The following is a 23,920-nucleotide window of genomic DNA, read 5'->3' on the forward strand; positions in this document are numbered from 1 at the left end:
AGTGAGTTATGTACTTCCCTGGGATGCAGTCTTTGAATTCATTATCCATAACCTTCATTAATTCTTGTACAAAAGAGTAGACCTAGAATAGATGAAGGATTTTCTCTTCTGCTATGCAACCTCTCAGGCAGTGCCTGTAGCTACGAATGCCTCACATGAATGTCCTTGCAGGCTGCCCTGAATAACCAAACATGCAGTGTCTCGGTATTAATTCATTAGTCTCCTGGATGGTTTCAGTGACATCTGGTAGTGTTTTTTTTTATAGTGTGAAATGTGGTACTTTTTCACAAACCTCTCCACCCTGTTGTAGTACAGGGGAAGAATCCAGTTGCAGGACAGTGAGTGCTTCCACTTATTTATTTGTCACATTTATAATGCCCAATATCCAACTTTGTTGAATCAGCCTGGCAAAATGAGGAGGGAAGGATAGTCCAAAGCATTGACTACTTTGAATAATTTTATTTTCCATATTGGAATGCTGTAAATGGAGTACACTCTGATATCAGTTATACTTGTGGATCATGCACAAGTGTAGAATAGCATCAATTTAATTTCAACTAAATTTCTAATAAATGGCCTATACATCCTTAGTCATCCCTTCCATATACTTGGATAAGGTATGTGCCTTACTGTCTAAGAACAAAGTGGTTGCCTTTATACAAATATCCCAAAATGGGACAGTAGTTACAAATGCAAGAAATCAACCAATCAGAATGCAAAGTCAAAATGTTACCCAGCAAAAATAAAAATAAAAAAAAAAACAATCAAAATGGTTGGATAGATAATGCCTTTGTTAAGCTAATGAATGTTCAAAGATGCAAGCTTTCTCATCAGATAATTTAATGAGAGACCTTATTAATCCTAATAGGGTGCGCCTTTAAACATTTGTTAGTCTAAAATGTCATCACCTACCCACAAATTTTGTTCATCTCTTTTAAGTAGTCCCAACAGATTTTCTAATGGTGCAGGCCTCTGTGAATCGCGTGGTACCAGAGGTTGGGGGGCGAAGCGGGGGGCAGGCCTGCGAAAGCCAGCAGCGATAGCATCTCAGTGGTGCTATCGCTGCCGGATTTAGCACCCAATAGTGCCATCGTATTGGGAGTGAAATTGGCAACGATAAGGCTTCTTACCTTGTTGCAGCCAGCAATCTTTTCGCCACATCCACTCCAGTGCCGCCCTGACTCCTCCTTTTCCGGGGCCGACGCCGCCCCAACTCCGCCCTGATTTAATGATCGCACGCGAAAAGGGTCTTTTCGTGTGCGATCATTTTAGAAAATAACTCCTTTAGGGCCTCATTTTCTAAAGTATCGCAGGCCTGCGATACTTTAGGGAATGAGGGGCGGGGGGCCGAAACGGGGGGCGGTGCAATCGCTGCCGGTTTCGCACCCAATAGCGCCACCATAGGAGGTGTAGCTATTGGGCGCAAACTCAGACATGAAAAGGGCCTTACCTTTTCGTCGTCTGCGGCGTCTTCACAGAGTCGGCCCCGGTGATGCCCCGACTCCTCCTCTTCCGGGGTCGACTCTGCCCCCATTTTGGTATCGCACGCGATAAGGGACATTTTGCATGCGAAACGTCCCTTATCGCGTGCGATCCGATTAGAAAATGAGGCCCTTAGTGACTTTTATTCTGTCATCTGCTATTTGAAATACTGAATGTGAGAAATAGTTAACAAAAATTCATAATCATACATATATTTTAAAATCAATGTTACACATTTTTCTTCTAATATAATTGTGTTCAGAATGGCACTATAATTGCCCAATTTACTCATTCTTAACAACATCACAATTGGACAGTGGTTCGAATTATCCAGTCACATTATTATCTTGTAATAATGGGCTGCAAAAACATCATTCCACCATTCTTGAAGTGATTTATATGCCCATGCATCATGTCATCCATAAAATGCAGATAGTATGCTTGGAACCACAGAAGAGTGACTCTTAACTGTGACATTGTCTGTAGAATTTGGTATCTTGTTTTGTCTTCTCTCTTTCTTTCTCTGTCTCTCTCCATTTATCTGGCCTAACCATGACCCTGATTATTCTTTATGCCATTACAAATAAAGTAATTTTGAGAAACAGATGTCAAGAGAGCTCAATAAAATATTCCTGGAGGCAGATGCAATGTTCCATAAACTGACAGGCACAAGGTCCAATCAAAATGATGAAACAAAATGGAACAGGCTGTAGAAACGGTAATTAAATTATAGCTCCATTGTAAGAGCACATTTTTAAATTACTAAGGTTGAGGGTCTATAATGCTGGAATTATAGCTAAAGGAATACTGTTAGCCATGGGTCATGAGCATTTTTTGAACGGTAATTATTCATGCTTGACTGGAAATGGCATGTCTAGCTTCCAACAGGCGGTAGCTGTAGTTTTACTAAAGGATGCTTTTGTTCATTGAAGGGAAATCTATGAAAAGCCAGTGTGTCCTGTTTTACTAAATACAATGACAGAGCAGAGTGCAGAATCGGATACTTGCTAGATAATATGTAATGTCTGTGCAATAGATACTTATCCACCACTTCTGCGACTGCAAGCACAGACTCTCCCTGTACTTAAACTTACATTATACGTCGTTATATCTACAGAAACTCCAATGTTCTACCTGGAGCCATCTGCAGACTGCCCATCAAGTCACAGTGAAATCTGCTACTGTTTAGTGAACTGCATTATATAAGAAATAGAGCAAGTTAATTTTGTTTTTAGGATTATTTGCAAAAGCAGAATTTGTTGATGGGAATAAAATATGTACAAATCTTATTTTGGAGTTCATGACTTCAATTTGTTACAAAATGAGACGATTGCATTCACAGTATATAAAATAGTCACTGAAAAGTGAAAAATATGTTATCATACAAAACATGTTGAAAAAAGGGAGGGTAGAAATAATAGTAATACCATCCAAAACAGTAAATCAAATAGTTTAGAAAAATGTAACTGATTTAATAAAATAAATAATACTAGACAAAAATATTTAAAGAGCTCAATAAGAATATACAGAGAAAAAATATTCATTTTGGTTCATTCATTTGATTTGTAGGCACTTTAGTTTCTTTGGTTTCAAACAACAACAAAAAATGTGTTTATTTTATTCATTCATTCATTCATTCATTTTTATTTTTATTTATTGGTTTTATATATACCGTCGTTCAGCATAGCCATCACAACTGTTGACAAAGCAGTGTATCAATCAATATACCTTCATTAAGTTAATAATTATTAACAATAGTAAAATAATAACATAATAAAAATATTGCACATTCAACTGGGAAATACACTGGTATCTAAACATAAAAATATAATTGTTATTCATAATAAGAGCAAATTAAATTTAAAAGTTACAATAGCATAAATATCAGTTAAAAGGGAGGATTAAAAAGGTTTAGGATTGCAGAGATCTCTAGAAAGTATGAAAAATAGGGTGAGTAGATTGTAGGCATCTTGATATGCTATTGAGACGAGCTAGGTCTTTAAGTCCTTTTTGAAAATTTTGAGATTCATTTGTAATCTTATCTCGGAGGGGAGTGCATTCCATTTTTTAGGGCTTGCAAGTGATATTGCAAGGTCACGCACTTGTAAAAGTTGAGCCGACCGAACTCAGGGGATTGTTAGTAGACCTTTGTTAGCTGAGCGGAGATTTCGTTGTGTAATATGAAGTTTAATTGCCGCATCGAACCAATCTGTCTGTTCTTCGTTTATAATTTTGTGTACTATGATAAGAACCTTGTATTCTATTCGTGATTTTATTGGAAGCCAATGCAGTGATATCAAAATAGGTGTGATATGTTCGTATTTTTTGGTGCCAGTTAGAATCCTTGCTGCTGAGTTTTGGAGGATTTGTAGTGGGCGGATGGTAGAGAGAGGTAGGCCGAGTAGGAGAGAATTACAATAGTCAATGTTGGCAAATATGAGTAATTGTAGTACGGTCCTGAAAACATGTTGAGTTTAAGAAGGGTTTAAGTCATCGGAGTATTAATAATTTGTGAAATCCGTCTTTTATTTTAGCTGTGATGTGTGTTTTGAAGTTTAATTCACTGTCGATGATGATACCAAGGTCACACGCATGTGTCACAGGAGAAATTTTGGATACTTGGTCTTCAAGTTTTAATGGGGGGGATCGTTAAGCTAATTTTTCTCTGTAATGGTATGATTTCTGTTTTGTCAATGTTGAGTATAAGTCTCATATGAGATAGTAGCTGTTTGATTATGGGTAGATACATGGAGGTTTTATTGTAAGTTGAGTCTAGGGTATTTTGAATCAGAATTAATATTTGTATGTCATCGGCGTAGAGAAAATGAGTTAAGCCTAGACCAGCGAGTAATTGGCAGAGGGGGAGTAGGTAAATGTTAAATAAGGTGGCAGATAGCAATGAACCCTGAGGGACACTGGTTTTGAGATGAATTTTGTCGGAGATGGAGTTATTAATTTTTACTTGATAGTTCCTATTTGCTAGGTAGGATGAAAACCATGGGTGTGTTTTTTCTGTGAGCCCAATTTCTGTTAGATGGTCCAGAAGTATGGCGTGGTTTACGGTGTCGAAGGCAGCCGATAGGTCAAGCAGAACCAATAAGTAACTTTGGCTGTTGTCGAAGCCTCCTAAAACTGTATCATTAAGGGAGAGTAGGAGAGTTTCGGTGCTGAGATGCTTTCAGAAACCGAATTGTGACGGGAACAAAATATTGTTTTTTTCTAAATGTTCAGTAAGCTGTGTGTGAACGATTTTTTCAATAATTTTAGTGAGGAATGGTAAATTAGAGATGGGATGGTAATTATTCAGAATGTCTGGGTCAAGATTGTTTTTTTTTAAGATTGGGTTTATCACTGCAGATTTTAACTTATCTGGGTAATTACCTTCCGACAGGGACAGGTTCACAATTTCTGTAATGGTGTTGGTGATTGTGATTTTTAATGACTTCAATGTGTGCATGGGGATGCTATCTAAAGGATGACTAGTGGGGTTCATGTTGCTGATTATACATAGAAACATAGAAATGACGGCAGAAGAAGACCAAATGGCCCATCCAGTCTGCCCAGCAAGCTTTGCACTTTTTTTTTCTTCTCATACTTATCTGTTTCTCTTGGCTCTTAGTAACCTTTTGGTTCTATTTCCCTTCCACCCCCACCATTAATGTAGAGAGCAGTGTTGGAACTGCATCTAAGTGAAATATCTAGCTTAATTAGTTAGGGGTAGTAACCGCCGCAATAAGCAAGCTACATCCATGCTTATTTGTTTACCCAGACTATGTAATTCAGTCCTTGTTGGTTGTTGTCTGTATATAGATCCACTTTTCTTCATTCCCCTGCCGTTGAAGTAGAGAGCTATGCTGGATATGCGTGAAGTATCGGTCTTCCTCCCCTGCCGTTGAAGGAGAGAGCTATGCTGGATATGCGTGAAGTATCGGTCTTCCTCCCCTGCCGTTGAAGCAGAGAGCTATGCTGGATATGCATGAAGTATCGGTCTTCCTCCCTTGCCGTTGAAGCAGAGAGCTATGCTGGATATGCATTGAAAGTGAAGTATCAGGCTTATTTAGTTTGGGGTAGTAATCGCTGTAACAAGCAAGCTACTCCTCGCTTTTTTGTAAATGCAAATCCTTTTTTCCACATTTCCTCTTGCCGTTGAAGCTTAGAGCAATGTTGGAGTTGCATTAACCATGTGTATGTTTATTGAATAAGGGTATTATCTCCAGGTAGTAGCCGTCATTCCCGCGAGCCACCCACTCTTCATTCACGTCCTCTAGACTTTATGGATCTACAGTGTTTATCCCATGCCCCTTTGAAGTCCTTCACAGTTCTGGTCTTCACCACTTCCTCCAGAAGGGCATTCCAGGCATCCACCACCCTCTCCGTGAAGAAATACTTCCTGACATTGGTTTTGAGTCTTCCTCCTTGGAGCTTCAAATCGTGACCTCTGGTTCTGTTGATTTTTTTCCAACGGAAAAGGTTTGTCGTTGTCTTTGGATCATTAAAACCTTTCAAGTATCTGAAAGTCTGTATCATATCACCTCTGCTCCTCCTTTCCTCCAGGGTGTACATATTTAGATTCTTCAATCTCTCCTCATAAGTCATTTGATGAAGACCCTCCACCTTTTTGGTCACCCTTCTCTGGAGTTCAAGAGAAGAAATTAACTCAAAATCGGTCCAGTGGGGGATTTCCTTTTTTTACCATGTTGATGGGTTGGGGATTGCTATTGAAATTGTTGGTGATTAGATTTGTGACTTTATCTTTGAAAAAGTGTGCAATTTCATTGCATCAGTTTTCTGGTAATGGGATTTTTTGATCAGTAGTGGATTTGGTTAATTTCTGGACAATGGAGAATAGAGTCCTAGAGTTGTGTTGGAATTTTTGAATTTTATTTGAATATAATTCTTTCTTTGCATTATTTATGAGTCTTTTGTAGTAGGTTAATTGTGCTCTGTAGGTCATTAAATAGGATATAGTTTTGTGTGTTCACCACTTTTTTTCCTTTTTTCTCAGCTCATGTTTGGCCTTTCTAATATCATGCTTATACCATTGATTGTGGTGAGAGGGACCTTTTAAGGTTTTTGTGATCATGGGGTTAAGTGTGTCTGCAATAGAATTATTGATGTCAAACCATGACTTTGTAGCATTCTCACTATTTGAGACATCTAAATTTGCTAGTTCAGGTTGTAATTTTTCTTGAAGAATATCAAGTTTATATGGAGGTCAGAACGTGATTTTCAAGGGGTCATCGTGTGTTAGCACCAGACTATTTATGTAATTCAAAGAGGAGTTAATCAGAAAGTGATCTGACTACGGTACTTGAGTCTGCTTTATGTCTAACATTGTCCAAATGTCTGTATTGATGAAGATAAGGTCTAGGGTGTGACCTGCTTTATGCGTCGGGCCTTTAATAATTTGTTTGAGACCTAAAGTCAAAAGGGAGTCAATAACTGTTTCACAGGTAGATATTTGGGGGGTAACGTCCATGTGGATGTTAAAATCACCAAGGACTATTGTCGGTTTGTTTAATGATAAATTGGCTATAAAAATTCTATTAAAGGAGAACAGTTGTGGTCTAGCAGCCCCGAGGGGCAATATAACAGACAAATTTGCAAATTGGTAGAATCAAATAGTGCAATTTCATAGGGAGGGAAGATATTAGTTGATAATAGTTTTAAATGCAGGTGTTTTTTTGCGATCAGCATTAACCCTCCTCCTTTTTTTCCTTGTTCTGGGTATAGAAAAGGTTCCATAGATCGAATTGTCAATCTGGTTGATTAATACTGTGTCTGTATTCTTTATCCAGGTTTCTGTAATGGCAATAAAGTCAGGTTTGTGGTCTTCAAGTAAGTCTGAAATAATTGGGAAAGTCAGGAGGATGCAATTAGTGTAGAGGCTTGCAGTATTGCAAGGGATATTGGAAAGAATGTGCTCCCGATTTTGCTTTGATCCGAGACGTGCAGGCTTTCAGTCCTTGTTGGTGACTTGTTCTTTTTTGTAGATTCCGTGTCCATAACAAACTGGTATGTGATTGTTTTCCATGGTCCTCAGTCCTGAAACAAAATTAGAGAGTTACAAACAGTGCACTGAGGTTCACACTAAGGGGCGCACAAAGGGGAAGCCCCTTTGTCGCATGGCACCTTTGACCCAGCGCTCACGCTTATGACCCCCTTGGCGCCCTTGATGACGTTGTGCAGGGGAAGTATTCAGCAGCTGAGGGGGGAAGCGGCGCGGCAAAGACTCCGTGACCGAGAAGCAGCGGTTTGGAGGCAGGCCAAACCAGTAGAGCAGGTAAGGCAGCGGAGAGAGCCTCTTGTAGGTTCAAGGCAGGCAGGCAGCAGTGAAGAGTCTTTCCTTTGGCCCGGCGCTTGCGCTTATGACCCCCTCGGAGCCCTTGATGATGTTGTGCAGGGTGAATATTCAGTCAATGGAAGAAGCTCTGCAAACTATTTTGGTTCCAGAATTGGGGTTTTCTCAGCAATTCTAATGAAACTTGTGGTAAGATATTAACATAAGGGGGAAAGAACTCCAAGGCACCTAGACTGTGACAAAGTGGCATGAAGCGTCTAAGGCACTCTAAAGAGCCATTAATTCTCCAAGACAGCATCAGAGGAGCAAAGAAGCAGCAAGAGAGGAAATAATACTCCAAGGCTTCAAAAAAAGGGCACCAAGGACAGTGAAACCCTCAAAGGCAGCATGAGAGGCAAAATGACATCAAGAGCAACATCAATATCCTTTCATTATGAAGAGGGAATGAAGCAGAAAAGGTGTCAGAAAAAAAAATCAAATAAAAAAAAAGATGGCAAAAATATATATATATCATCTAAAACAGAGCTTTCCAAAGTGTGTGTCGCGACACTTTGGTGTGTCGCCTGAGGTGTGCCGGTGTGTCGCGCAAGCCTGGTGCACGTGACACACCGGCAAGTGGGAGCCAATGCGGCCGCCGGTGGAGCTCATCCCACTGGCGGCTGAGCAGTGAAGAATCGTTGCAGCCGGAAGATTGGTAAGGCCGTGGCGAGTTTACGTCACCACGGCCCGAAGAAAAAGGGCACGTCTAAACGTGCAGGTGTTCCGCCTCCTTCCTGCCCACGCGGCCCCGGAAGAAAAATGTTGCCGGAGACGCACGGGCAGGAAGGAGATGAAGCAGCCGCGTGCAGAAGAGGAGCCGCGTTGTTGCAGCGGGCAAGAAGAGGCCCGGTAGCAGGGCCCCCACCGCGGATCGGATCGGCCCGAGAAGATCAGGGCCGCTGCAGAGCCGATCCTGCAGCGACCCGTGAAGAGGAGGCCCAGAGGTAAGAGAGAGGCTGAGGGCCCGTAGAGTGCGTGTGTGAGCTGAGTTGAGAGATTGGGTGCGTGTATTAGCTGAGTTGAGAGATTGGGTGCGTGTATTAGCTGAGCTGAGTTGAGAGATTGGGTGCCTGTATGAGCTGAATTGAGAGATTGTGTGCGTGTATGAGATGAGTTGAGAGATTGGGTGCCTGTGTGAGTTGAGAGATTGGGTGTGGGAGTGAGGATCTCAATGTTTGCAGAGACAGCATGTGAGAGCCTGTGTGTGTGAGAGAGAGACAGCATGTGACAGTGAGAGCCTGTGCATGAGCAAGACAGCATGTGGGAGTGAGAGAGAGCCTGGGTGTGTGAGAGTCAGACAGCATGCGCAAGAGAGAGACTGTGTATGAATGATTGTATGAGAGAGAGAGCATGTGAGAGTGAGAGCCTGTGTGTGTGTGAGAGAGAGAGAAAGCATGTGAGAATGAGAACCTGACTGTATGTTTGAGGGAAGAAGATAGATGGAGAGAAAAGAAATAGAAAAAAAGACAATATGAAATGAATTGGCAAAAAAATAAGAAAGGGGAGGTGGAACAAAAAAGCCTGGGACCAACCGATTAGAAAACTAAGATCAGACAGCAAAGGTAAAAAAAAAAAAGAAATAAATTACTTTTTACTGATTGGCACATGTAATCTTTGTTAATGTCAAGAGTAGCACTTTCTCTATGCGGATCTCACAATGTACGAGATCAACATGGAGGAAATGGAAACCCACGGGGCCTGCACAGAGGAGGCAGCAGAATGGGCTTCAGTGCCAATAGCAGCAATCAGCGCCTCCCCAACAGCCATGTGGCATCAGTGGCAGCAGAGGAATGAGAGAGGCTCCGAGGTTGCTGGCAAAAGAAAGAGAGGGGGTCTGCCTTTAGTGTGTGCATGTGTATGAATGGGTGCCTGCCTGGGGGTGTATGTGTGTGAATGGAGGGGTGCCTGCCTGGGGGATGGTGAGGGAGTGGTGTGAAAATGAATGGGAGCCTGCCTGGGGGTCAGTTTTAGTGTGTGAGAATGACTGGGAGCTTGCCTGGGTGTGTGTGTTTGTGTGAGAATGATTGGAAACTTGCCTGGGTGTGTGTGTTTGTGTGAGAATGATTGGGAACTTGCCTGGGTGTGTGTGTTTGTGTGTATGTGAGGGAGCCAGAGAGAGTGTGTATGAGAAAATCCAGGGGAGTAAGAGTTTGTGTGTGGGGTGTGTGTGGAGGGGGAGAGAGTGTCTTAGAGCCTGAGAGTGTGTCAGTGTCTGTGAGAGCGAGAGGTTATGGTGGGTATAAGAGCATGAATGTGTATGTATATGACAGTGTATGTGTGAGAGAGAATGGACATGTGAGTCTGTGTGAGAGAGGATAACGTCTGGGAAATTGTAAAAAATGTATATGATTTTAATTAATAGAAATTCTATTTATCAGTAGTTTTAAAATATTCTTTTATTAGTATGGTTTTACTATTATAACTGATGCTTTATGTTTCTTGATTTTGTTTGTTTTATGAGGAATGGTGGTTCTGTTTTTCCATTGTTAATACACAGAGTCTGGCTTCTTGGAGTTTCCATTTCAGTTTTTGTCTAATTTGTGCTCCTTTATTTTGTATTCTGTATTTGGTGAGGGTCTGTCTCTGCTCTGTGTGTGTGTGACCATGATGAGAGATTCTGCTAGCATATAGCAATCGGGTTTGTTTTGTTTCCTCAGTAGGTGGTGTATTGGTATTCTAGGACCCAGTGTAATATTTACCCATGCTTTTTCACAGGTAGGGTTATTGTTGTTTGAGTCCTTGGTGTTATTACTGTTATGTTACAATGGGATTGCAGTATAGATTTTGAGTGTCTTTTTTGCGAGGTTTTATTTTAGTTCACAATGTGCCTGGCAGTAGAAGGTGTTTGTGCTGCTGTTACTGTGAGGTGACACCAGCATTTGAAAATATCTTTTAGTATGATGAGCTGTAAGGGAAACAAGCTCCGTTGTTTGGGGGAATTTCAGTGGATGCACAGAGTTACAGAACTGGAGGTGCAGGATTTATATTGACATTCTGTCCCTTCCTATAAATTCCAGATTTCACTCTCATAGCCATATAGAATTAGTTGAATGAGGCTATCAAATAATTATATAGTGTGAAACTGGCCAGCTTTTTTAAATTATGCAGAAGACCCTTTGGACTTTTTTATTAACACCAAATATTCAAAAGCTGTGTTCATCCCATCAAGCTCATATATCTCATTAAAGAGGTAAATTGAATAACACAATAACTTTGTTTTATTATTGTTACTCATAAATTATAACAATAACATTAATCTTGGAATATTATATATTTTTAATATAAACGATATAATATAAACGAAAGGTTTTCACAAGATATGTTTTCACAAGATATGTTGTGTCGTGAAACATTTTATTATGTATATACATAAATTGTCGAAATACATTTCGTTCATTTAACCTTTAACCTCCGGTTTGCTTGTAGACTAATTACTGTGTCCCGAAATTATGTTTGTCTAAAAAGTGTGTCACCAACATGAAAAGTTTGGAAAGCTCTGATCTAAAACATCAAACAAATACAAAATGATACATATTACAAAATTTAAACAAAATACAAAAATATAAATACAAATATCTTTGAATAAAAAATACAATTATAAGAATGCAAAGGCAATATACCACTTCACAGATATAAATACAGCACCCTCACATATATATATATATGAAAAACACATACAACACAATGGCAAGAACCCCCTCCCCCCCCAAAGTGTAATGTACAGGGTGTGACAGCAAGACCCTCAAGGTGAAACATACTGGATATTTTTATTTTTTTATTTTTTTATTTATCACGTTTTATATACCGTCGTTCGGTTTTGCCATCGTGATGGTTTATAAGTTTCGATGTTTAACAGATTTTCCAAAAGGTTCCTGTGATTGCTAACATATATATTGTAGGCTTTATAAACGTAGTTTGGATGTCAAACTATACAGTTTAGGTTATGTGTTATATTACATGCTTGCATTGGCTCCACATGTTTGCATAGGGTCAGTAGAAGGGAAGTGATGTTTGAGAGTCATTGGGTGAGTTGGTAGGCTTTGGTAAACATCCAGGTTTTTAGTTCTTTTTTGAAGGGTTTTAAGTTTTGCTGTGTTCTAAGTTCGATTGGGAGGGTGTTCCAGAGTTTGGGGCTTCCTAGGGATATGGCTCTCTTCCGAGTTCAGGTGAGTTGTTTGGAACGGGCAGATGGAATCTTTAATAGACCTTTATTAACTGAACAGAGGTTTCTGTTTGGAGAGTGCAGTTTTATGGATGTACTTAGCCAGTTTGTTTTTCGTATATTATTTTGTGTAATATGTAATTGTGTATTATGGATATGGCCGCAATGCTGGCAACTTAGAAAGATTCCTAAGCTAAAGGATAAGGGCTATAGTAACAAGGAAGAGTGGTGTGGGAGATGTGTTGAAGAACTTGCCACTTGTTAGATTTAGCCACCTTTTTTTTACCTAAGCTTTTATTACTGTCCCTATTTGAAACTGATCTTGCTACTGGGTTGAATTTGGGATTTCTTGTGAAATTTGCTTTCTGATTGAAACTGAAGTCACAATAAGAACATTAAAAAGGTCTCTCCTCAGGGTGGCTTTCCTATTTGTATGGTTTTCTTTATTAAGAAAGCTTTTCTCCTATTCTGTAACAACAGTCTCTTCCATTTCTTGATTTTCTGGTGTTTCATTAGTTCCCTTTTCCTTCTGAAACTTTTACCACAATCAGAATATGTAAAAAATCTCTCCTCTGCATGTTTATTTTCTGTTCTGCCTGTCCTTCTTCCTTCTGACTGAGGTTTTTTGTGAACAAAATACCCCAGTGTAACTTACAAACAAATAGGGTGGGAAAACTAAGCTGGGATTGTGGAGTGGTAGAACAAAACAAAGAACTATAAAACAGGTAGATTGGACAGATAAACTTGTATTTTTTGTTTGTTTGTTTTTAACATTTTTTTTCTAGGGATAAACACCTCAGTATAATCAAACAAGAAGCAAGTTAGAGTAGGAAGAACTACCCAAGGCTGGAAAAGAGGGCACCAACAAAAGTGGCATGAACTCTCCAAGGCTGTACAAGAGAGGCAATGTGGCACCAAGTGTAGCATGAATAACTCAAGTCAACATAAAGGGAGAACAAAGCACCAGAAGAGGCAGAAAATCCCCCCAAGGCAATAATAGAGGGTGAAAGCAATTGAAAGGGTAGTATGGATATCCCAAAGCATCATAAGGGGTACAAAGCAGCCATCAAGACTGGCAAGAACACCCCAAAGCTCCAAATGAAGGGCAAATGGCATGAACCAAATTGGTAGAAATCCATAGGCAGGGAGAAGTCGGAGGAAATCCCTGGAGGAAAGTTGTCATTTCCAAAGGAGTTGGCTGTTTGGGCTTGGGGTTGGTCTTCAATGGAGGCTAACATGCTACTGACTAGGGACACTAAATGCTCTTTAGACACCATCTGTTTAATATTCTGTGAATAAGGGAATTCAGGACATGATTCTTCTTCTCAATAAGTATTTGTAAATTCTGCCTCCATTACCTCAGAAGCAGTAATCATGGAGGACTGCGGAATGGTAGTTCTTGGTGCTGTACTTCTGCAGCCCTTGCCTTTTGTTGTGGTATAATCCAGTGAAAGTGAAATACCAGATGAGACCAATAATTTCAAGAACCATAAGGAGGCGGAGTTTCAAGAAAATGTACAAGAGAGCATGAAACCATTAAAGATAATTGGGTGGCTAAGGACTGTGTAAAGCAACGGATAACAAGAGCAAGAGCTGTAAGATACTGTAAAGGAAGAAGGTTTAGAAGGAACCTCAAAGACAGCTGGAGCAGTAGAGAAGCACCCTAAAATACTAAGACCTGCTTTGGAGTGGCAGGATCAGTAGTGGCACTGGCAATTATTAAAATCTGAAATGGAACATGCAGAGCAATATAGTGAGAAGAGTAGCTGTAAAACCTACAAGGTATACCAGGGCCAGATTTAAGCATAGGCAAGTGCCTAGGATGCCAAATTCTGAAGGCAAAATAGGCATAGGCAAGTGCCTAGGATGCCAAATTCTGAAGGCATCCAAAAACTGGAACTAACCCACTGCTCTTTCATTTCTGAGGGTGAAATCCCATCCTCCCATCAAAATGGCACCATCCATTGCTCCTGCCATGTGACAGGGGCTGACCAATGGCACCCGTAGCCCCTGTGACATAGTAGGTCAAAGGCTATTGGCGCCATTTTGATTCGAGGCAGGCCGGAAAGCCCGACGGCACGAAGGGAGAAATTGCTTGCGGGACCCCGCTGGACCACCAGGGATGTTAGTAAGTCTTGGGGAGAGATCGGGATGATGGGAGGGGGGTTGTATTTAATATATTATAGTACATTTTAATGCTTGGGGTGGATTTTTTTGAGCTTCGTTTTCCCGCGTCGTTTTTTGGGCCCGTTTCGTTTTTCCCCGCTTAGTTTTTTGTTCGTTTTCCCAGAAAACTAACGAGGAAAAACAAACTTTACCCAAAAGCGTCCGACTAAAAAAACGACACGGTAGAAAAAAACGAAACTCATCTCTATAAAAGAGGTGGGGTGGGAAGAGAAACTCCTATGTTTTTTGTCTTTTTCACATTTTTTTCGGGGACAAAACACCACAGTATAACCAACAACCAAACAAACAGGTAGGAGAATTAGACTGAGATCCAAACAGCAAACAATATTGAGGCACTAAATAGGCATGACAAGTAGGCACATTAACAGAATGACCCCAAGGTGGTATATCATGAGCATGGCAGGTAGGCAGAGTGGTAATTATAAGTGATGCTGAGTAGAAAAAATATTCCCAAGATGTAGGATAAGTGGTATATCAGCAAGGCAGTGTGGCATGTGAGATGCCTGTCTTCCTATGGAAGCACTTTCCACTTGTCAGATTTAGTACAAGAGAATGATCTGTCATCAGTATCCTTTTTGTGACATGAGCTTTTAATCCATTCCCTACTTGAACTTGATCTTACTGCTAAGTGAACTTTTGGGTGGAGTGGGAAAAGAAACTTGTATTATTTTTTTTGGGTGGAGTGAGATAAATTTGTATTTTTTATTTTTTTATTTTTTACATTTTTTTCTGGGAAAAAACAAACACCCCAGTTTATTCAACAAATTAACAACAGTAAACAACACAGCAGTGCCAAAATTCCCTTTTTGGAACATAATGGGCAAGATAGGTAGGCAGGGCTGTAGCAGCAAGATACCAATGGTGGAATAAGAGGTCAAGAAGGCTGACAGAGCAGTAACAACAAGACTACTAATGTGGTATATCTGGGGCCTGACAGGAATTCAGAATGGTAACATCAAGGCTTCTAAGGTAGTGCATTTTGAACATAGCAGGTAGGCAGAGTGGTAGCAGCAATATCCCTATGCTGGTACATTTGGGGCATGGCAGGTAGGCAGATCAGTAGCAGCCAGACTCTATGAACATATAATAGGCCTGGCAGGTAGTTAAAGCAGTAGCATCATGACCCAAAAGGTGATACATCTGTGGCCTGGCAGGTAGGTCTAGCAGTATCATCAGTACCCCTAAAATGATACATCTGGCAGAATGGGAACAGCCAGACCACTAAGTTGGTATAAGGGGCATGTCAGGTAGACAGATCAGTAGTAGGAAGACCCCTCTGATGGTATAATGGGTATGGCAGATTGATGTAGGAATAAAAACTATGAGATCAATATTCAAAAGCATTTAGATGGATAACTCAAGTCTCTTGTCCTGTATGTTTGTCTTATTAGATTGTAAGGTCTATTGAGCAGGGACTGTCTTTTTGTATGTTTGTACAGTGCTGTTTATGTCATGCAACACTATAGAAATGTTAAGTAGTCGTAGTAGAAGATCTGCTGCAGAGCAGGTCTAAAGTTATATGGCCTTATGTGGCCAGATAAGGTGCTACTTAATGAGAAAGGTAAAAATAAGCTGCCCAATCCCCTCCCTCTTCCCCACCCCCAAAACATAATAGAAGTCAGCCCGTGTATCCCCCTTGCCCCCTAAACCTTTTTAAACAGTAGTCAATTGCCTGGTATTGTGGACCGGACCTATCCTTATTTTGCCATAAAAACTTGATCAGCCTGCCTCCCTCTTCCCACCCACCCACCTACAAGGAAGAGTTTTCGCCAGGTAACTTGTCCACTAACCGGCCGACTGAATATGGACCTCTTTAAATTTCACCACTGTCCATACAGCAAAGTGAGATATTTCTTCATGTTTAGACCCTGGCTTGTATTTCAGAAATGCAATGCTCTGCATCAGATGTAAAAATATAGATTGTTGATATGATGAAGAAGAAAGTGTATTTGAAGATTTGGGATTCCTGCATACAAACCCTACCGCATAAAGCAAGAAGTTTGATATTGAATGACCTCTTATAACTGGTTCACTGGAAGGCTTGCAATGGTGTGGAAGACTTATTTGTCCTATTCCCTGGATCTTTGTTTCGGGTTGAAGGGGGCTGGGGGCAAGGGGAGAAGGGTATGGCGGGTGGATGTAGGCTAGGATTGAAATCAATGTTCACAATGTATTTTCTCTGCATAAGATTGTTACAGTTCAACTTTGTCTTACATATAGTGGTGTGCAAAAACCACTCACCACTGCATAGTCAAAAGGAAAATTCAATAAAAAGATTTGAACATACAGAGACACTGAATTTCTGATAAAGCTGCAATATGTGACACCTATTGAACTATTCTGTGCACTGCTAGTACCCTTCGGGAGGGTAGAAGAGGGCAAAGTCCAGACTGCAGCCTTCGCTTATAAATCCCTACATTCCAAAACGTTACCAATAAGGGCCCTGACCTCAGCGGTCAGAGTAACAGATAAGTATGAGAAAAATAAGTATGAAAGCTTGCTGGGCAGACTGGATGGGCTATTTGGTCTTCTTCTGCCATCATTTCTATGTTTCTATGTAGACATATGGCAGCAAAACTCCTATGGTGGTAAAAATGGTATGGCAAGTAGGAATTTTGCAGTAAAAACTAGAGATGTGAATCGTGTCCTCGATCGTCTTAACGATCGATTTCGGCTGGGAGGGGGAGGGAATCGTATTGTTGCCATTTGGGTGTGTAAACTATCGTGAAAAATCGTTAAAATCGTGAGCCGGCACACTAAACCCCCCTAAAACCCACCCCGACCCTTTAAATTAAATCCCCCACCCTCCCGAACCCCCCCCCCAATGCTTTAAATTACCTGGGGATCCGGCGGTGGTCCAGAACGGCGGCGGTCCGGAACGGCCCCCTCAATAGAATCGTGTTGTCTTCAGCCGGCGCCATTTTTCAAAATGGCCGCCGCAAAATGGCGGGGGTTCCGGACCGCCGCTGAACGACCTCCTGCAGTCGATCTCCTGCCGGCGCCATTTTCCGTACGAAAACGATTCGCGGCAAGAAATCGCTCCCGGAACCCCGCTGGACTCCCAGGAAAATTTTGGCCAGCTTGGGGGGGGCCTCCTGACCCCCACAAGACTTGCCAAAAGTCCAGCTGGGGTCCGGAACGACCTCCTGCGTCGAATCGTTTTTGTCTATGGCCTCCGCAATTTTGCGGCGGCCATTTTGAAAAATGGCGCCGGCTGAAGACAACACGATTCTATTGAGGGGGCCGTTCCGGACCGCCGCCGTTCTGGACCACCGCCGGATCCCCAGGTAATTTAAAGCATTGGGGGGGGTTCGGGAGGGTGGGGGATTTAATTTAAAGGGTCGGGGGTGGGTTTTAGGGGGTTTTAGTGTGCCGGTTTTCCTGCCCTCCCCCTTCCCCCGATTTACGATTTTTTAACGATAAATCGGGGGAATTGGTATTGTATCGTGGCCCTAACGATTTTTTGACGATTTAAAATATATCGGACGATATTTTAAATCATCAAAAAACGATTCACATCCCTAGTAAAAACCCATGGTGGTATAAGGGGTATGGCAAGTAGAAATATGACAGCAAGACCCCTATAATGGTATAAGGGGCATGGCAGGTCAGCATGTGGCAACAAAATTCCTACTATGATATAAGGGGCATGCCAGTTAGGAGAGTGGTATCAGCAAGACCCCTAAGGTGGTACATCTAGAGCATGGCAGATAGGCAAGGCTGCAGCAAGGCTTTCAATGTGCTTTCACTATTCATGCCACACACATGGAAATTCTGGAAACCCAAGAAAAGGCAGATTAAATTTCAAAAATATTTGCTTTTCCATCAATTCTGGAGTCAGCCTCAAATGATGAGAGCTCATGATGTCCCCTGTCATTGAGTAGACATGTTCACTGAACACACTGCTTGGTAGGCAAGAAAGATAGCGCTGAGCATCCTTGGCTAGGTCTTGCCAGACTGTTGAAATGTGTGCCCAATATGGCAGCACATATTGATAGGCTCAGTGAGATAGTGTGTCACAGACATTTATACTGGGGTCTTCTGTGCTGGGGTGGGCCAGCTGCTTTAGGTGGCTGGTGAGGAAGAGCAGGCAGCTAATGTAGAGAGTGTGAGTGATGCCCCTGACATTTTTTCCTCACAGTCCACTCTCTATTTCAACTCCAGTGCCAGCATCTGCCCCTAAGGATGTAGAGAAGAGATCATGGAAAAAAATCTTCTGATCTGGAGGCACTGCAAAATATGAGAGGACCCATGATTCACTCTGTATATTTAACTGCATAAAGGATTTAAGTAGAGGGAAACAAATGGGAGAATCTCACAAATACTGATATGCAGTATCACCTGGAAGAGCAGCACTTGCCAGCACTGACATCACGAAAGGGTGGCAGTACTAGCTTGGTGGCCCCTTCTGCCAATCCAGATAAAAACCAGTGGAAAGGGAAAAGACCTTTCCCCAAGCTGATCCCACGGCCCCTTCCAGCAGGTGTCAGGTCAGCATTCCCCTGCTATGCATATAAAGCAGCAACCCACGATGGAGGAAATGGTTTTCTTGCCAACGTGCCCTGATAAGGCAGTGAGGTCACATATGGCACACAGGGAAGGGCTGGTCACTATAGTGCAGGGGAAAATATTCATTTTTGGTTCATTTTCACAAGTTTTTTTCCCATGAATTTTGGTTCGTGGATTGTTTGATTCATTTAATTCGTGAGAAAAAAAACGAATAAAACAATAAAAAAAAAAAAACGGCCAAAAATCGAAAATAGGGGCTCCTGCCTACTCATCTGGCAAAAATGCTAGGGCCACGATCCCCCCACCAGCTCCCAATTACCTGGTCCAGAGAAGATCTCCCGGCAAGGCCTAAGGCCAGGCCAAAGCCTTGGCCTTGCATAGGCCGAGGTCATGGCAATCTACTGCACCCTCAGCCTACACAAGGCCAACACCTCAGCCAAACCCAGGCCCAATGCTGTACATGAAAATGGCACCATCCAGTGGGGTGAATGTGACATTGTTAATTAACTCTGACAGAACCCCAGCAGATGGCGTCAGAAGAAAGAAGAGGGCAACAAGGGAGCAGCGAGTCGAGACCCAGCCTCTGGGCTGGGTTGTGGTATCAGGCCTGGGTCTGGGGTCTGGGTCCAGGCTCTAGCTTAGGGCAAGGCCCAGGCATCAGGACCTGGCCTTCGGATCAGGTTGCAGTGTCATGCCCGGATCTGGGTCAAGGCCACAGCTTCCATACCTGGCCCTTGGGCTAGGTCACGGCATCATGCCTGGGTCCGGGCTGCAGCCTAGTTCGACACCAAGGCATTGTAACCCAGCCTGGAAGGCCTGGTTGCAGCATTGGTCCTGGGCTAGGCCCATAATTTGGTACCCGAGGCCTAACCTTGCCATCGGATACCCCCGACAGATCAGGTAAGAGACCCCGGCTTCGCTCTTGGGCCCATGCCGCAGCCCCTACTTTGGGCCTCAGCCTGTACCCTAGGCAAGGCCCCGGCTTCTGGCCTAGGCCAAGTTGCCGGTATCATGATAGGGCATAGGTAGCAGCCCCTACTTTGAGCCTTTGCCTACACTTTAGGTGAATCCCCAGCTTTGGGTCTAGTCTTAGGCCCAATGGATTAATTTCAAATAAACCCAACAAATAAGGCTCATTTAATTTGAGGGGGGGGACCCAATTCATTTTGGGGTTCCCTAAATGGAACTAATTTCCCTTATTAATCGCATTTGTAAAATTTGTTTGAAACAAACGTACATCTCTAAATTACTTGCACCTGTTAAATAACTTCCATAACATCAATGGGCCATAGAAATCAATGAGGAACAAAAAAATGGGGCACACAATATTTACTTCATTTGTAAAACCCATCTACTTGATTTGGGGACCAACAAATAAAACAGAGTCCCATTCATTTTGGATTGCCCATTCTTTGAAATAAAAAAAGAACCTAACTATGAATCTATCTTCACAGAGAGTGTGGTGGATGCCTGGAACACCCTTCCGGAAGAGGTGGTGAGGACGAAAACATTAAACCAATTGAAAAAGGTATGGGATAAAAACTGTGGATGGGAGTAAACAGCATGTGGATCCCTAAAGGCTATAGGTGAAAAGGGTGCATGGGTATAACCTGATTGGAGCAGTAGTTACTACCCTTAGCAGGGGGCATGGGGATTACCATCCTTAACCAATTAACCTTGATTCTTTTGATGCAACTACAACATCGCTCTCAGGGGGGAGAGAAAAAGGGGAATTGGATTCAAATGACCATCAACACTGGGCCCTGACTTTTACAATCTGGGGTACTAGTACACAAACATTAGAAAAAAAGCACAGTACTGCTTCTACAGTCAAATCCAAAAGCAAATCACGTTCAAGAAGCATTGTCTGAATTATCAAAAAGGCTGTTTATCCTGTATAATGTTGCTAGCAGTAATTTTGTTATGGGTTTGACAGTTGTTTAGTTTTGTTTGTAAATATTACTACCCTCAACATAAGGCTTGGGAGTAACTGCATGGAGCAGCAATACTATCCTTAACATAAGGCTTGGGGGTAACCTGCACGGAGCGGCAGTTACTATCATAAGAAACTTGCTCAGCAGACTGGATGGATCATTTGTTCTTTTTATGCCATTATTACTATTTACTATATAATCTTTATAATCATAGATCATCAACCAATATTGTTTGTAGCTCTAATACTATTGTAACCTACTTTAAATTTATTGTAATCCACTTTGAGGATATTCATGGTAAAAGGAAGAATCAGGGGCGGATTGAGGGAAAATAGTGGCCCGGGGGATTTTTCTCCATACTGGCCCATGGGTACCCAATTACATATACAATATAATTTACATATATAATTTACATATATATGTACACACCCCTATATTTCGGCATGGTCCTCCTGTATCAACACAGTACTATTTGCCAAAACTCAAAGAATAACAACCTCACCTATGAAAAAGAATACCACAAATATTACACCAGAATCTAAAATATCAATACACCTCCTATCAGGAAAACAGAACAGGCCAAGCTACTACAGATCCCTACAGAGAAACTACATGCTAAAAGAATGCTTCATCTCAGTTTTTGCATGCAGAACACAAACTCTCACCAAATATAGAATAAAGCCACATAAAGTATAAATAGAAATGTGCAGACAAAAACTAAACTGTAAAACGTATCATGCCAGACTCTATACAGTGCAACAATGGAAAACCAAAAATGTCACCATTCCTCATGAAACAATCCATAAAATCAAGATATATAAATCATGAATCATAATTATAAAATCATACTAATAAAATAATTTCAAAACAGCTGATGAATAGAATATCCAATAATTAAGACTCATGCAAATTTTGAAACCTTTACCAAACACCAATAAAATATTTCAAACAGCAGACACATCACATACTACCCAATAATTAAAATGGTAGTCAATCAAGAAAAATGAACTTAAAAAGCCACCTTTACTTACCCTCTCCAGCAGTTCTCCTACTCCTTTCCCTTGCAGGCCACACCAGAAGCAGCAGTAGCTGCTGAAGCTGTCCTCACGGTCCTCTTTCTTAGGGACCACAGCCAATCTCTTCTCTCTCTCTCTCACACACACACACACCAGTCATACCCTCAAGACCAGTTTCTGTCTCTCACACAACACTCATCTCCCCAACCAGTCTCTCTCTCTCTCACACACACACACACACACACACACACACAAGCACACACATACCAGTCATCTCTCTGATCAGTCACACATACACACGTCACCACTCTGGCCAGTCTCTTTCAATCACACAATGCTCTCGCTCCCTCTTACACACAGGATTTCAATCACACACATGCTCTCTCTATTTCACTTATACACAAGCTCTCAATCACACACATGTTCTATCTCACTTACAAACACATATATTTTCCTATGCTAGGTTGACTACAGGTATTTTAACTGATAGATTCACAAATAGTATACCCGTATTTACATTTTAAATATTTCAAATTTTATTCCTTATATTATTTAAAACACATAAAACATACCCTATATGTCCAAACATTCACACACTCATTCATTCATCTAAACATCATGTAACACACAATGTTTTAAAATGAACAATACATCACTATTTCACATTAACATCAAACACATAAATGTTACAGAAATATTGCAACAATCCCTAATTACAATGTAAACTTATCCACTTAATCCTGTTACAATGTAAACAAATTATTTAAAAAACCCTTTTGTAGCAGGTATTTCTATTCATCAATGTTCCCTAAACTTTTCATATTCCGTGTGCCTTTCAATGTTAATCCCTTTTTGATCTTATTTAACAAATGTCCCTTATTTAACAAATGTCCCAACAGGAAGCTCCTGTTTCACCCGTTGGTTTCTTCAGGGGATTATTCTTATGCTCACATCCAACGACTTCTGAGGTACCAGAATCAGATAAGAAATTAAGTGTACATTTCTAAGAAGATACTGTAAGCAAAAGAAACAATGCACAAGCTTTACAGTGGCCATAAGGAAAATGACCCAAAGAAGTTGTAGGCAAATTGTGAAAAAGATATAGAAATTATCATTTTGGCCTCATATACTCACCTAGTACTAATATTTTGATGAAATGTTCCTTGTTTAGATTAGGACCAATGTTACATTTTTATGTTTTTGCATTGGCTGAACGTCTTCGACCCTCATCTTCAGTTTGATTATCATTTGCAATCATTTCAGGTTGCTCTTTTGGATATTATGATTTCTATTCAGGATGGGCCCTTTGTTAATTTGATTTTTAAAAGAAATCTAATGATAAAAATATTTTACTTCATTATGGAAGCCATCATCCAAAGATCTGAATAAACTGTGCAGGCCAAAATCATTGAAAAGATCATCCACTCCCAACTCACCGACCACCTAGAAAAGAACAATATCCTATTCCCCACACAATTTGATTTCAGGAAATACCTGAGCACAGAAACACTACTCCTCTCTTTAAGCGAAACTGTGCTCAGAGGCTTCGAAAATGGCCAAAGCTACCTATTAATCCTCCTAGACCTATCAGCTGCATTTGATACCGTAAACCACGCAATCCTTATGGATCAGCTGACTGAAATAGGATTAACTGAGAAAACTTTACAATGGTTCATGTCCTATCTATCACACAGAAGCTACCAGGTATTAATAAATAATACCCTCTCGAAGAAAATAAACCTAAACACTGGTGTTCCCCAAGGCTATCTGCAACCCTTCTCAACATATACCTTCTCCCGCTTTGTCACTTTCTAACTGACCTTGGACTTACCCACTTCCTATACGCAGACGACATCCAAATACTAATCCCAATCCAAAATACACTGGAAGAAACCTACAAAAAGCCTCACATCTCTCCAAAATAAAACAACTGTTATCCAACATGAAACTCATAATAAACATCGAAAAGACAGAAAAAATTCTCCTGGATAGAAAAAACACCCCATCACCCCCACCACCGCTCAACATAGAGAACCAAAAGACAACAATCTCCACGGTCTCCCATGCTCGTAACTTAGAGGTCATCATTGACAGTGAATTATCCTTCAAGAACCACATCACGAATAAAATTAAGGAAGGATACTACAAACTACTCACACGATTAAAACCATTCCTTACTCCAGATGACTTCAGAACAGTCCTGCAACTACTCATCTTTTCCAACCTGGATTATTGTAACTCCCTATTATTTGGATTACCACTCTCCACCATCCGCCCACTACAAATCTTA

General features: G+C 41.2%; 1 protein-coding gene across 13 annotated transcripts in view; it reads left to right on the forward strand.

The window, feature by feature from the left end:
- LOC115084679 (poly(rC)-binding protein 3-like) overlaps window positions 1–23,920 on the forward strand; it is a 1,201,673-nt gene that overhangs the window by 947,353 nt on the left and 230,400 nt on the right. For 8 of the 13 annotated variants that reach the window (XM_029589869.1, XM_029589872.1, XM_029589866.1 and 5 more), the window contains one exon: window positions 20,135–20,208. The exons of the other annotated variants lie outside the window; for them this stretch is intronic. The gene's annotated coding sequence lies outside the window, so the exon portion shown is untranslated. The remainder of the gene's footprint in view (window positions 1–20,134; window positions 20,209–23,920) is intronic. 13 annotated transcript variants of the gene reach the window in all.

This window comes from Rhinatrema bivittatum, chromosome 2, assembly GCF_901001135.1.
Source record: "Rhinatrema bivittatum chromosome 2, aRhiBiv1.1, whole genome shotgun sequence".
Classification (NCBI taxonomy): domain Eukaryota; kingdom Metazoa; phylum Chordata; class Amphibia; order Gymnophiona; family Rhinatrematidae; genus Rhinatrema; species Rhinatrema bivittatum.